Below are 16,882 nucleotides of genomic sequence, written 5' to 3' on the forward strand. Positions count from 1 at the left end.
GTGTTGCTTTAGAAGAGCTTTAGGGATTTGGCATGACCAAGAATGATCTCGCGTGAGGAAGGTGAGTTATACGAAGAGAAGGTTATTGTAACAAATTCAAAGGTATTAAAGTATCGAAAGGATTATGGGATTAGTTATACATTTAAGTCAAGTTAAAAAGTGAGTATCAAGATATAGATACGGCCTAATCTTGACATATTATGATGTCGAAGCTATGGAGATATTTGTATACAAGTTGGATTGAGGGGAATAGTAGGGTTGCGTTAATAAGGTGATACAATATGAAGGGACTACGTGAAGAGTTTAGGCCAAAGGTATGATAAGCGAAGCGGACATACGTCTATGATATTGCGTATAAATTGGGGCAAGTGCAAGGCAACTCGAGTTAGGAATGTTAAGGAATGATAAGAGTGAAAGGACACAAGGCAAGCTATGAAAAGTATCGTTAAGCTAAGCTAAATAGAACATATCGAAGTTGAGATCAAAGAAGGCCAAGGACGAACTAGAGTGCAAAAGTAAAAGGAAGCATTAAAAGATAACCAGAAGTGGAAGGAAAGAGGAAGCTAAGGATGATTACACGGAAGTGTATTTATGATAAAGAGAAATACCAGAGAAAATTGGGAAGATTGGTAGTACTAAAATATGATTTAAAAAGAGAAAGGTTAACTAGCAAATAGGAGTGAGATCACGAATGATATTTGGGATGGATAAGCACAAGTGAAGATGAACGACTAAATAGTCTATTAGTAAAATGAAGTAATAGCATGAGAGACTAGGCATAGAATACGAAGGTTTATAACGAATGTGAATATATTTGGTAAGACAACTTATGTGGTAAGTGTAATAGGGTTCTTTATGTGCGAGGAATAAAGGATTAATTATAAAACGGAGTAAGTATGGGTATAGAAAGAAAAGGAAACATGTGAAGTACACAAGCTTAAGTAGTCGTATTATGAGAAAGGAAGATGCGTCTCCTACTTGATACCCTATACTAAACATTTAACAAGTAAAGTACATAAAGGAATAAGTCGGAAAGAAAAATGTGGCTATAAGTTATGAGTTCACCACATGACGATGAAGCGATAAAGTAAGGCTATCACCAATGACAAGTAAAGATATGATTATGATTGGTTTCGAAATCAATGCTGAGTACAACACAAGAATAAAAAAGTATGAGATACAAAGGGCATTAGTTACGAGACTTAGATCCTTGATAAGATAGATGGCGGTTTAAGGAAATGCGTTTACGGTTGCTATAAGTCAATTACGGGGAAAGAGAGAAATAACTTGAGATAGAAAGAAAAGGGAAGATGGCTACTGCTGAATGTGCCGACTATTGAAGAATGTAGATAAGTGACACTACATGGATGGTACGTACGGTTAGACATACTATTATTTTGAGTATCCCATGGGGACAGTAGCTGTTAATTGGAGCGGATGTAGGGCATCGACCATAATTAACGGTTGAGATAAGCAAAGTACATCCTTGCTTGGGGTCCGTGTTGGCCACGGGTTACGTAATTGCAAGATGAGTATGTTAAGACTTCACACACATGAATTCATCGGCTATAAACTGCAGAAATGGCATGAATATGATGCAAGACAATAAGGGAATTGAGGAAAAAGATACGTGAGTTCAAGGCTGGAAGTAAGGTAATGATTTGAGAATAGTACCAGTGAGACCCCTAAAGGGGGAAGCGAGTAAGGAAAATATAAGGGTAGAGATTGAAACGATGAATCCTAAGATGTAACAAGTATAGACCTAAAACAAAACGTGGAGTTATACGGAAATGGTATAGTTGTTATCGTTATACAATTCGATATGCCGTTAAGTGAATCGATGAAAGGAACGTATTAGACTTGAGATTGAAAGTACGGATTGAAGATCGAAGTGTAGTTTTGTTTTAAAGGCACCGTAAGGTAAGACTCATAAGGAGGGAGCGACTGAATAGAGTGCAAAGATTCTAAACGCACCCAGATATGAAAAACAGATGTAGTTTGAAGTGAGAATTTTGTAGAAGCGAGTTCAATAAGATCTAAGGGTTGGTCAGTAAAGGAATAAGAGTGGTTGAAGGGTATCTTTCGAGGTTGGACTGAAAATAATTCGTGAGGAAGATAAGAAATTGAAAAATATTCCAAGAAGGGGACAAAGATTGACAAGATATTGGAATAATGATGCTTACTATGGTATGATCACCCAAGAAACGGGAGACTACAAAACAGTCGCGAAATGACAATCGAATGATTAGGTCGTAGAAAATGATGCAATGGTGCATCGATTATGATAGATTTAAAGGAAGAAGATCATTGAAGGAGGGATTCAAGATATTCCTGTGTAAGTATACGAATTACCGATAGTGCTTAGCATAAGGACCTCTTTATTAAAAAGAAAAAGAAAAGAGAGAATCGAGTAAAGCGTAGGGTGAAAGGAAATTTCGGTGTTATACCAACTGGAAAATAAAATACCGCAATGATCGACCCAGTCGCTATAGAAGGGAACGGAAAGGATGACGATGCTACGAGTTCAAAAGAATGGGTACTAGCGGTGGAATTGTGTTCTCATGGCATTACGATTTTTACGAGAGAAAAAAAAGAAAAGTGACAGGTGATAAAGGTTATAGAATTGTCTATGGTAAGATATGATAACCAAGAAGCAGATAAGGAAGAGAGTGAGAGTACGACAAGATTAGTCAAGAGAGATAGTAAGAAGGACATAGTAAACATATGAGATATATAGAACAAAGTGATGATATCACGAGACGAAGAAGGTTTTGAATAAGAATGGAAGAGTGGATAGTGACTATGACGTGAGTTTCGTCTTATTTTAACATTCGAGGACGAATGTTCAAAAAGGGGGGAAGGTTGTTACATCCTGTATTTTCGTGCGTTGAGATGCATCATAGGTTAGTCTCATAAGCTCAAAGGACAGGATTATGTTGAAGTTATAAGTGTTTATGTTATGTGCAACAAGTGATGAGTAAGTGCCGCGAAGGTTGAAGGTTAAACGAATCGGAAAGAAATAAAATAAGTTTCGCTGAGTTGGGATGTTGAATAAGTTATACAGACTGTATGGAGTTTTGGACATATCCAAGTATGCAAATAAAGAGATCGGTGTATAAAAGTTTTAGGTCTGAAATAATTTCCGCGGATGAACGGTTAGAATCGTTAAAGACATGCTACGGTTGTCAAAGGTTGCGGTGCTACGTTGATGCCGACTTTGGCACCTATATAAGGGCAAAAACCCCATTTTCTCGCACTAAAATTCCCCCAAATATTCCAAAAAATTCAGCAACAAGAGAGAGAGTAAATATACATCATAAAAATGAGGGTTTTGAGTAATTCCAAGTGACGGAGTATTAATCGAGGTCCGGGTAACGTGCAGTTGCGATTGTAGTATTGTTTTGCGGTGGAATTGGCTTGGATTCAAAGTGAATATTGAAGATATTGCTGCTCTATAAAGAATAAGGTATGAATTTCTCCTTATTAATATTAATTTCAATTTATTTACGGAGAAGGGTTAAAATCACTATAAAATGGCTATGTGATGGAAATATAGAATAAACACCATATGGGCTGTTCTATGGAATACGTTAATATGGGAAATGATGTTTTTGTTGTTGGTATCATTATTGTTATTATTGGTTGTTGAATTGAGAATTCGGGCTAGTATATAAACAGGGAAATGCTGCCCGACTTTTTCATATTCTAAATGGATAAAATAGTGTAGTTGAAACTTGATACAAGTGTGTGATAAAGAGGCTAACGTTAGTGTGAATCCTCTTAAATTTAGACTTATGAGCTCGGACACATAAGCGTAGCCGATAAGAGGTTGAACAGGTATGTTAAGGCTAGTCCATTTCTTCTAAAGGCATGAATCCTCTCTGATGAATTCAATTAGTACGTAAACACGAACGTTCCATAACAAATTCCGTTTCATTCTTATGCTTTGTATTTGAAATCTTAAGGTTTTGTCGTTTGATGGTTTTAAGACATTATTTCACTCATCGTCATCGATGAATCCTTTGGACTCGATATGAATTCCATAAACTATTCGGGGGTTAACGACTTTATGTCACCCCGAAAGGCCAAGAATCCGATCCTTGATTCCTCATTCAAAACCAAACATTCATTGCGGAAGGAAAAACGAAAAGCGGAAAAGCCTCGGGACATTGCGCTTTCCTTCCGCATCGCGGGAAGGAAAGTGAACTCTCGCGCAAATCCTTTGTTTTCGCCTGTACCAATAATGGTCTCATGATCCCTTTATGTGAATCCATAAATGTTTCCCAAAAATATTTTTATTCCCTAAAACTAGAAATTTATGATTCATAGAGTTTATGATTCAAAGGCCTGACTTCTTTCTTGATAATCCATAAATATTTTCCAACACGTCCCTATTTTCCGAGTCAAAGTTTATGATTCTATAAGTTTTTATGACAACCACAACGGACATGTTTTTTTTACAATATGAATGACGATGTTAAAGATGAGAATGTTTCTATGATGATGATGATTTTAAATTCTAGAAATTCCAAAGCTTATGATGTTAATACTATTATGAGATTATTGAGATTATTTCATGATTTTCTGATTTTATTCATTGTTGTTGATCTCGCCTTATAATAATTGTTCCTTTAAGGTGAGGTAAAGCGATGATGATTATTCCATAATATAATCGGAGGCTACCGACCTTACGTCGCTCCTATATAATTGTGGCTTTTGATTGGGCTCTCATGCATGCTTTATATATATGTATGTATTTTTCTCACTGCAACGCACTATAGTCGGTCGGGCATGGCACGTAGATGTGCAATAATTGCGGTGGGCATGTTATGATCTTGCCTCGGACGTGGGCCCGGACGCGGACTGTGCTAATGATTATAACACCGAGCCTTAATGGTCGGGCATGATACTATATATATGACAGGAGCCTTAATGGCCGGGCATGGTACTATGTATATGTGTAAAGTGTTTTTTTTTTAAAGCTAAGCATGCATGACATCCGCCTTACGAGGCATCCCGATGTACAGGTTATCTCTCATATTCCATGTTACCTTTCATATCAATATTATGTTGTTATTCATGTCTTACATACTCGGTACATTATTCGTACGACGTCCTGCTTGTGGACGCGTTTCATGCCACGCAGTGTATACGGCATGAGTAGAGGATATTAGTAGAAGATGTTCCGGTTCGGATTGGCGAGCTCCATTTCCTTCCGGAGTGTTGCCGAGTCGAGTATCATGTTATGGTATCTTGATTTATGTTAGAGACTTTGCGACGTGAGTCACGTATATAACATGTCGGTTTGTAGCGGCTGCAGTAAGTCGATGTATCATTATGCATTATGTTACAAATTTCATATGTTCCACGATTTTACTTGAATTGAGAAAGACGAAAAGCGTGTTTTTTTTTTAAAAGCTTTCATTATGCACTCATTTCATGATTTAAGAGTCCAGTAAGATTATGAGGATAACGAGAACCAACGGGTTCGCTCGGCCCTAAGTAAGGGTCGGGTGCCCATCATGCCCTATCAAAAGTTGGGGTGTGACACGTGGGTGAGGATGTGGCCTAGTTGTGAGCTGGTGGTTCGAGGTTCATTCCGAAACGAGTGGTACATGATGTGGATCCGCGATCGAGGTTCTTTCCGGGGCTGAGGATTTGTGGCTCAGGTCCGAGGAGTGGATCCGGAACGAGGGTACATAGACACCATGGGTCCGCTGCAGGTCATGACTACTGAGTTATGACATCAACAGCATGTGTGTACAATGTGTATTTGCCCAGTGCATTGCATTACATTGCATTGCAAATCATCATATTTTGTATTGCACTCATTTATTTTAATGCATTATTAGATGGCTCGTTTAGTTCGATTTTGGTTTGTTTGCCAAAACTTGTTATTGGTATAGATATGATCATTGGAAAGTTAAATTGTGGATTAGTGACTCTACCTAGGGAAGGAACTTGGGCTTGTGATTATCAAGTGAGATCAGTGGAACTTGACAGACTTGTGGGTTAGAAGCTTCCTCTTAGGTTGTGACTCTGTTATGGGATATTCTGTAACTTGGAATTAAGTATTAAGTTTGTTTATCTTTTTGATTTTATGCTTATATACGTGAACTGATCTTAGTCGGACTATGATGCTTACCGGTACATAGTGTTTGCACTGATACTACCTTGCTCCACCCTTTTTGAGTGCAGATTGTGTTCCAGAGATTTCATCCAGATTACATCTTTAGCTTGAAGCTAGTTTGTTCGATCAGATCTGAGGGTGAGCTTCTATCCATTGCATGCCACCTGAAGATCTCTCTTTCCATATGTCTATTTTTATTCTAGACATTATTGTTATTATATTTGGGATATATTCATTCTTTAGACGTTGTTGGTTAGAGTCCATGTACAATGGCTTTCAGATCTTAGGGGTGTAATAGTTAAGACTTCAGCATATTATCTATTAATTTTTGACTTGTTTTATTTATTCATTCATTCACTTATCTATTGACTGTTAATAAATGATTAAAGAAGTTGAAATTGGCTAATGCTTAATGGGTTAACGGGTAAGGGTTTGCCTACTAGTGATAATAAGGTAGGTGCCCGCACGATCGGTAATTAGGGTCGTGACAATTGGTATCAGAGCCTAGGTTCGTGAATCTCATTGTACAAGGACATATCTAGTGTGATCTTGCGGATCGGTATTTATACCCCGTACTTTGTACGTTGGAATATTCTAAGTTGGTTGCGACAAGTTATGGACAAGACTTTCAATTTCAGTTTGTTGATTTTGTCTCAATGCATAAGTCGCATATTCATCTTTTCATTGGTATGGAGTGTTAAGGGTAAATTTGGAATAAGAAAAGTTTGGGATGTTGAATAAGTTATACGATTGTATGGAGTTTTGGACATATCAGTATGCAAATAAAGAGATCGATTATATAAAAGTTTTAGGTCTCGAAATAATTTTAGGATGAACAATAATTGCTTTCGATGGGTCGGCTGCTACGATCTTTGCTACGGTGACTTCGAGGCGGCTTTTTAAAGGGCTTAACCCCTCATTTTCAGCCAAAAAAAATCAGACCAAAAACATTCTAAATATTCTAGAAAATTCCCCAACCTTCCACCACTAACTTTTAGCTCGAAACCACGTATAATTCTCAAATTCCGATCCAGACAGCGTATAGTTGCGGCTTCAAAAGCTTGCGTATTGAGGCTTTATGGCTTAAGTTCAAAGGTGAGGAGGTAAATATATAGCATTATTATCGAGGGAAAGGTATGAATCTCTTTCTATTTGTGTTAATATTGGTTTATTTACGGAGAAGGAGTCAGTAAAATCGTTATAAAATGGTTACTGTGATGGAAATATGGGACAAACACCATATGGAATGTTTATGAAGTATTTTGAAATTGGAAATATTATGGTTAATGTTATGTTGGTTATGGGATGATTTGGAAGTTTATGCAATTTTATGTAATTTTTATACTTATGAGAATTGCCTTGTTAATGTGCGGATTAATGGTGCAAATTATGAATTTGGAAGGAAGAATGTGTTTGGTGTTGTTCTCGGGTTTGGAGACAATTTCGGGTGAGTTGGGATATGGTTTTGGTTGTTTGGAAAAATTGTGTGAATTGTTTAAAGCGTTCTTGAATATTGTCCGTATGGTTTTGGATTAGTAATCGAATGTATAAACGTTGATATTGGTTTGAATGTGAGTGAGGGAAGTAAGTATGTCGAATATTATGAATCTTTTGTGAAGTTATGTAAAAAGAGCTACTAATGTTAGAAATGCATTTTGAATTGATTGTTGATGTTGTAGTTTGGTTGTTGGTATTGTTGTTGATGATTTCGCGAGTTGAAATCTCGGGGTTGGTGTATTTACGGAAATCTTTGCCCAATTTTACGTAGAATTTGGTATTCGTTTGGAATCGGGTTCCTAAATGCTCTTAGCTAATATTTGATTCTTAATGGCATATTGTAGAGCTTGGGAAGTTCGCGACGTAAGATTGGATTAGCTTCGAGAATAGACGAGGTATGTGAAGCTTACCCTTCTTTTCTTTTGGCATGTCTTAGACGGGATTAAGGTATGACATGATTTGTGCCTCGGGGTAACTCCATTCTTAAGTTTCGAGTATGTTTATGATTCGTATTTGTTTTTGATGTTGGTATCCTTAGCATGGTCAGGCTATGGTTCGTATGTTTTTGATATGATTGAGTTTGAAATGTTGTGTAAACGATTCTTATTTGTTTCTTGGTATTCGTATCCTTAATGCGGTCGAGTTATGATCCTTATGACTTTTGTATGATTAAATTTTCAAGGTTGCAAAGAGTTTTGTTTTCAAAAGAGATTTGTTCTTAAACGATTTCGAAACTACGAACGTAACTTTCAAGGAAGGGCTCGAATCGCTTTGATACTTTCGCAAATGACTTTATGACGAGTAATGACTTTGATACGTGAATATGGTTTCGGAAGTTCGGTTTGATATATTCCCCGATATTCGGAAATGCGGTTGACCTTCTTGTTTGGCTTACAAATGATGGTTCGTTTGATTAACCTATTAAGTCTTTGAAAATATTTTAAGCGTATTTGGTTACTTGTGATTCTGCTCGTGCATTTGTTGTTACATTTTTATTGCAGGAGTCCGAGCCGGTATGTGTGATATTGTCCATTGGATACTTGACCGCGTTTTTGTGACATGACCTAGTTTGGATTCTTACAAATAATGTGTGTGTGTGATATTGTGTGGATACTTGAAAATATTTGTGACATGACCGGATTCTTGGCCGCGGCATGTGTGTGTGTGATGTTGTCGTGGATACTTGGACGCGGGCTATGACATACGGCCATTTGGATTCTTGGCAGCGGTATGTGTGTATGTGTGATATTGACGGCGGATATTTGGCCGCGGTATATTTATATAATTGTGATATTAACGTTGGGTTCTGGCAGCGGTATATTTATATAATTGTGATATTAACCGGGTTGTGTGATATTTATATATCTGTGATCTTAACGGCGGGTTCCTGGCAGCGATATATATTTATATATTGGATCTTAACATTGGGTTCCTGGCCGTGGATATTTATATATTTGTGATATTAACATTTGAGTTCTGACCGCGGTATGTGTGATATGATAATGTGAGGACATGATGACGGTGTGTGATATGTTTGATTTTCCCGTATATATGAGACAAAAATGTTTTCAAAAGCGAAGCATTTGTATTACGATTATCGCATGTGCCTTCGGATACCTCTTATGTATGATTCGTATGTCAAATGTAAAGTACTTTGGTATTCGGATTATTATGCTCGCTTTCTTGTACTCCCTACTTCGGTCATGATCTCGTTTTACGTATTTTCGCTATGCTTTACATGCTCGGTACATATTAAAATCTTGACCCCACTTTCTTCGGGGGCTGCGTTTCATACCCGCGGTACCCACGGATGAGTAGATGATGTTAGCGGGGAGATGTTCGGATTGGCGAGCTCCGTTTCCTCAGGAGTCTTTGAGGTACGAGATGTGTTGTGTGGTATACGAGATGTTGGTAGAGGCTTTGCGGACGGTGTCGTGTGCGTGATATGTCGGTTTGTAATCGGCTATGTAGGCCGATATATTATTATGCATTATGTTACGATTTTGTTGTGACTACAAATTTTATTTGATTTGAAAAAAAGACGAACGTATGTTTGTTTTCCGAAAAATTTTCATGCATTTTGACACGTTCTGTGGGCCCGGTCACGATTATGAAATTATGAGTACGGGTTCGCTCGGCCCTAAGTAAGGGTCGGGTGCCCATCATGCCATCGGAAGTTAGGGTGTGACGCCAGTTCGAAAAACTATCTAGATATGGGACATTTAGGAAACTTCCACTTCTTTCATTCTTTCGTGCTATTTCATTCAAATTTGTATCTTGGCAATTCCATTTTGGTATAGGCACTTCCTTGTCTTATTCTTCCACGAATCAATCAATAACAACCTCACTTAAACTCCTGACAACGGTTTGTGCTATGGTATGGCCTGGTATGGTAGTAAATATGTCTTCCTGATTCAGACGCATGATCCAAGCTTAGTTTCTAGTTGTGACTTGAAGTTTGGTTGTATGGAGTCCATTTGGGGGGTGGCTATTACACCCTGTAGTTTTGAGATTCGAGCTACCTTTCAGGAAGCATATGAGGTTATACGTGTTTATGTTATGGTTGCGCGGATTAAAGTTCATATAATAGGCCCTGGAAGGATCGAAGGGCAGGCGAACCAAGGGAATTAAGTTGTTGGAACTTTGGAGAAAATGTGAAGGGCATTTTTAGCCCAACTTGGAGGAAGAATATCTTTTAGTATGCGAGGAGTTTTGAGGCAAAACAAAAGCCTAAAGTGAAGTTCGCAAAGTCTAGTTCCCAACACAGCACACAGACTATCGATACGGTATCAAAGCAAGGAGATATGGACATTAAGCGTCTTCGGGGAATAGAGGAAAATGCTCGCAATAATATGACCCATTTACGAACGCGCGAGAAGGGTGATACATATACATATATGGCTGATTTTCAAACACTGCGAGTACTTTTGGGTCGGTGCAACCCGAGCCTCGAACGTTATAAAAAGGGGTTATCCACTTATTTCCTCATTAAAACGCCCTCCAATCTTCCCAAATCTTCTGGAACCCTCCACGCCTTCCACTTATCAAGTTTTCACGTAATTTGGGTATAATCCCCGGATTAGTCAGCCCGCAACCTTTATAACATTATAAAATCGTATAGCGACGAGTTACCTTTCAATTCAGGTTGAAAGTGAAGATATTGCATTAATAAAGGAAGTAAGGTATGAATCTCTCTTATTACTATTAGTTTTGGTTTGTTTACGGAGGTAAAACTATTAAACAGTCTTATAATGAATTGGTTAGTTGAAAATTTTTGAAAAACATCGTAGTCGGATTTTTTATGACGTGTATTAGTGTTGGTAATGTTGTTCTTGATATTGGTATGGTTGTTGTAGTTGTGAGTTCTTGAATTGTGATTTCGGGCTAGGCATATAAACGGGGTAGAGATTTTCCCTTGGCCCACATTTAATGAGTTGTTCTAAATAGAACTAGATTAAGAAAGTGAGATGGGCATATGAACTTGAGCCTAACAATAATATGAATGGTTTATATGTAGATTTATGAGCGTGGAAGGATAAATGTTGAATCGCCAAGGAGACCGAAAGGTATGTTAAGGCTAGCCCCTTTCTTTCAAAAGGCATGATTCTTATGTTGTGATTCCATATATGTTTCCATAATCTTCTCACTCCCAAAAGTTAGAAGTACATGATTCATAAAAGCTTCCTATGATACTAAAGATGAGATGTTTTCCATAATGGCCTTATCCTCAAAAGTTGGAGATTCATGATTCCAAGGGTTTCTTATGAAGCTAAAGATGAGTATGCTTTATGAAGATAATGATGATGATGATGATGATTCTATTTCTAGAAGTTCCAAAGCTATGATTTTAATGCTATTATGAGATTATCGAGTTTATTTCATGATTTTCTTGAGTTGGTCATTGTTGTTGATCTTACCTCATGTTATATTGTTCCTTCGAGGTAATTATAGCGATGATGATTATTCCATAATATAAATTGAGGTTTCAAACACCTTACGTCACTCCGATAGAATTGTAGATTTCACTTGGGCTCTTATGCATGCTTTATAATTACGTATGTATTTTGATAACACATTGCGCCACTTTTTAAATTGACTTTGGGTGAATGAAACTTTTTCAAAGTTTTGTGACTTACGCCCGGACGTGGGAGGGTTGATGTGGGCTAATGATGATAACTGATTTTAGCCGATTCGGAATAACACCGTATATATATTTATAATGTTGTTTTGAGAAGTTAAAGTTAGCATGCATGGTATTGACTTCGGTCAATCGATTCATTGTGGTTATCTCTTTATCTCATGTTATGTTCATTTTTATATGTGTTGTTATTCATGGGTTGTGAGCAAATGGCCTCGGGAATAATCCGAGAAATTCTTTCTTATGGACGCTAGAGAAATTCAAGAAAATCGGTGTCGGTACCGCAATGGAGGCCCGGAAGCGGATCTCTAACGGTCATGGTCGGTGGTGTAATGACATTGGTAATTGATGGGTAATATAGGCCATACCGCTGCAGCGGTATGCCATTTTGTTACGTGATATCATGGCGTTGACGGGGCATTTCATTGTGTGTCTTTTCTCATTATTTCATATTCGGTATTGGAGCTTAGAGAAACGGTTCTTGGAGATATTAGAAGAAACGTCATGTAACTTTGTGGCCTTTTATTTTCTTCCTTAATCATCATAGCAATGTTGGGCTAATTCATCCGTTGCACACATGCCTATATATATCCCCTTAAGAGTTGGAATTTGAAGAAGGGTTTTGGGAGATTTTCCTATGTAGGGTCCTATATGATAAATTGATGATGTTGGATATAAGTTACTTTATGAATCTAAATTCGGTATATGGCAAGTATATTACGACTTTCCAATGTTGAATTTCGATTTGGAGAATTAGGGTTCCATGGGTTTTGATCGCGACAAAAGTGGTATCGGGCCGGTTCGTCCAGAAGTTGTCTATAGGCCGTGTCGGTAGAGTCCTGTTTATGGGTATGTGTGGCCGCACTTATAAACGAGGAGGGGAACGCGGGCATTTAGGAATCATTGACTTTTAGGAATCATTGACTTTCTTTCTATCCTAGATGAGTGCAACGGGCGAGTCTAGGAAAAATCGTTTCGACCTACTCCTGTCGGTAGGAGCGGTCGACGAGAGATGAAGAGATCGACCGAGGTGAGTGGGGGTGCCGGAGACGGCCCCGCCGGGTGGATTCGGGACCTCGGATTCTAGGGCCCGGCCGGGAGGAGTCCCGCCAGCTATTCTATCTCGACGGACAACACGAGGACCCCAGATGATCCCCCGTGTTCCCGACTTCCATGGAGGAGGACCCGTCAGAAGATAGCTATGAGACGTGTCACACCCTAATTTCCGTTAGGGCGTGATGGGCACCGACCCTTATTTAGGTAGGCCGAGCGAACCGTCGACTCGTATAGTTCTTATAATCCTGTTGGCCCTCGCATTATGACACAAATACATAATGAAAAATTTTGCGGAGAATAGTGTACATTTTTCCTTTCTCGAATCAATGAAAATCTGAACATATAAAACAATATAGGACTTATAATACAATGCGAACAAATCGTGGCCGACATAGCCGCTTACATAACCGACGTCTTATACCCACAACACTTGTCAAGAAAGTCTCTAACATATACAAAAAGCTTGTCATAACATAATGCTGCGACTCGGTAGCGCTCCCGAGCCCACTGGAGCTCGCCGATCCCGCCGGAATGTCTCCTACTAAAGTCTTCGACTCATCAGGTGTACTGCGCGGCATTAAACGCATTTCGAAGAGTGGCCTGTGGATGCGGAATATATGCGAGTATGTAAAGCATGACACGTAGTAGCGGGATCATGCGAAGTAAGGAGTACGTAAAATCATAAAACTTGCCTTTGCAAACATGTATTACGCATATCAATGTCATAAAATCATCATATGAACATATAACGTGCCCGGCCACTGAGAGGACGCGGTGAGTAAAATCATAACACACATATATAAAGCGTTCATGTATCGTGCCCCGGCCCTCTAATGAGGGACGCGGTAAATCAAAATCATAACATATGCATGTGCATGTAACGTGCCCCCGACCTCGAGCGAGGGACGCGGTAAGGGGTGGAATCATCATATGCCGTCACCACCTCTCCCATATCATCATATCATATAACATGCCCGGCCCCGCTAGCAAGGGACGCGGTAAATATAACGATGCCGACACTCGGTGAGGGACGGTGAACAATCACACGAGGTGCTCGAATACATGCTACCTTGGCCCGGACTTGATGAAGGACATATTGAGGCCGGGCACGAGCGAGTAGTGAGAAAACTATATGCACATAAAATATTTTCAAAGACTCAATGAAGTAGTCAACATGAATCATCATTTAAAAATCCTGACAATAGTCATATCAAATAGTCTTTCGGACGCGTACTGAAACACATCTTATATCATAAGTATATCAAAGTATAATAGAGGCCATAGTCGTATATCAAATCATTCGAGTCCCTATGTAAACTTAAGTCATTTTACGTTAGAGGATCATTTCAAGCATATCGAGGTAATCCGATTTTTGTTTGCAAAAGTTAGGGACGTTTTTAGACTTAAAATCTTTTTAGGAACAAAATCCTTTATTCACTATTTGAAACCCAAACATACATAAGACTTAAGGACTATATGAAGTGTGTCACATTATGAGCAATTAAGGATCATACACATACTCGGAACGTAAGAGCGGAATTACCCTCAAAGCACAAGTCATGTCATACCTTAGTACGTCTAAGACATGCCAAGAGGAAAAGTAAGCCTTACATACCTCGATCGCTTCCTAAGCTAATCCAACTCAAGCCTCGACTTCTGCGATCTACAATAACATCGGTAGGCATCGAACATTAGCCATAAACATCGAAGAACCCAATTCCAAGCCATTACTTTTTCTACGTAAATTTCGACAAAGACCTCCCCTATAAATTGGACATCCCCGAGAATTTAACTCGGCCAAATCATTATCAACAATACCAACAAACATAATATTTCCGGCCTCCAAAATATTCCATAGAATAGCCCACACATTATTTTTCAAATTTTCCAACCAACCAATTCGCGATATAACTATTTCATAATTCTTTTTATTTCCGCAACGAAGTCGAAATTAATACTAACAACATCAATAGAAACATCCTCCACATTCTACAAGTTGAATACATTCATTTTCATTCAAAAATTCTCTTCAAATCTCATTCCATGATTCACAACGCCAACAAATGAATTTATCACACTATTTTCTCCGTCTTAGTTCGGTAGAACTCTAAATAAACTTATTAGCAATGAAAAGGAACCTTAATATTACCTCAAGTGTGCAGCCACCACGTCCACCCCCTTCTTTTTGGTCAATTTTTAGCTCAAATTGGAGGCAACGCAACGTAGAACACTTTTCTCTTCGGGCTTGCCGGATTCGGGGCTCTCGCATTTTTGGTCAAAATTGATCTTTCTCTCTAAGCTCTCTTCTCTCTTTTCTCTCCAGAATTTTCTGGGTGTTTTGTGCTGAAAAATGAGGAGAAAAGGCTGATTTATCACTTAAATAAACATGGGTCATGGGCCTAACCCGGTTGGGCCGGTTTGGGCCTAGCCCACCGACCTTTCCGCCTTAAAACATCCATATCTCATTGTCCCAACATCACGTGGGACCACGACCTATGGTTGAAATCTAATTCAATTATCTACAACTTCGTATTTGGTATGTTTCCAAATTCTAAACTTATAATACCGTTTCGCCCCTCGGTCGCATCACCCGAAAACGTTACTTAAAAAAATATTTGTTTGGAGGACTTCCACTTTGATTTGGCTCAAGGGTCCTTCTTGAGTTATGTTTAACTTCGCATATGTGATTCGTATAAATTGTCACATGTCCCAAAAAAAATCTCAATGTGTGGGCCCCACCTCGACTTGCGAATAATCAGGGCGCACAAAAAAATACGAAATATAATACATCACTAACGTGAGTTTAAATTATGTAGTAACAACGTGATTGTCAATGTTTGAGGAAGCATGTGTCATGCTCAGGCTATGGAAATGTGGAGTATAACAAGACGGACCTGTCCGAGGGTTCGTATGAGACGCCGGTAGAGGAGGCTTCCGAGCCTGTATAAGAGTTGACCCCTCGAAGCTTCTCCTATGGTGGAGCATTATTTCCAGGGTAGCTACGCCAGTGTTACCAATTATTCTATCCCTTTATCTTGGCCTTTGGTAAATCAAGAATTGCCAGGATATTCGTACCCCTCGGATTCGGATGGGAGAGATGAGAAGGGCCAGACCAGTAGATGGCGAGAGGATGCTGAGGAGGATACTTCACTTTACAGCCCTCCAGACCAAGAGCAGGATAGGCTAGCTATAGGTATATGAGTCATTCATTGAAATTTCTTATGTGCGTACAAATATTGTGGGATATCATTAATAGTTGCCAAATGGGAGTTTTTAAAGGAACCGATAATCAAAGTACTTATAGATAACTGCGACTAAGATGTTTTCACCAACACTAGGGATCTTAAAAATTAGGAATGGAAGACAGTCGCGTGTGTTGGTTGGTGGTTATTATTAGGAGTTTCGAAGGCCAAGCCAGCAGTGGCTCGGTTAGGAAAGTAAGGGACCTTTCCAATCCGGAGGGAGATGCATTACAGGAATTTTATTGGGACCCATTAGAAATTCAACTCATTTTAGGTCACGTGATTAAGGCCACGCAGCATGGATGCGATCATACCAGCACTAACGCACCGGATCCCATCAGAACTTCGAAGTTAATCGTGCTTGGGCGCAGTAGTACTAGGATGGGGCCACCCCCTGGGAAGTGTGCTAAGAAGTCCTATAGATTTAGACATAAGAGGAGGATGAGGAACTAGAATAGCTTGAGGGCAGTTAGAAGCGTGTGAAACTCACGGTTGGAAAATCTAAATGATCGCGAGAGATAAGGCAGATCGGTTTGGCAAAGAGAGAGAAGACATATTGCAGCTATAGAACTAAGACGAGTTTAAGTAGTATCGAGGGATACCTTACAAGTAAGGTGTTAAGAAAAGATGCACACGCTATCTTAAGCGTGGTTACGTTAACCAGTATGTGTGCCCCGATAATCGACATTGCGATATGTTAAAGGTACTGATTAAACAGGGTATTGAAGTTTAAGTGGCAAGCACTATTTTCTCTAAGGAAATAGAGATGGATAAGCGTGATGCAATAACATCAGGGAAAAGAAGAAAGTGGGTATATAA

At 39.0% G+C, this 16,882-nt stretch overlaps 1 pseudogene; it reads left to right on the forward strand.

Annotated features, from left to right (window-relative positions):
• Positions 1 to 16,363: 16,363 nt before the first annotated feature.
• Positions 16,364 to 16,481, forward strand: LOC132042750 (5S ribosomal RNA; annotated as a pseudogene).
• Positions 16,482 to 16,882: the final 401 nt, after the last annotated feature.

The sequence above is a fragment of the Lycium ferocissimum genome, unplaced genomic scaffold (assembly GCF_029784015.1).
Source record: "Lycium ferocissimum isolate CSIRO_LF1 unplaced genomic scaffold, AGI_CSIRO_Lferr_CH_V1 ctg17639, whole genome shotgun sequence".
Taxonomy (NCBI): domain Eukaryota; kingdom Viridiplantae; phylum Streptophyta; class Magnoliopsida; order Solanales; family Solanaceae; genus Lycium; species Lycium ferocissimum.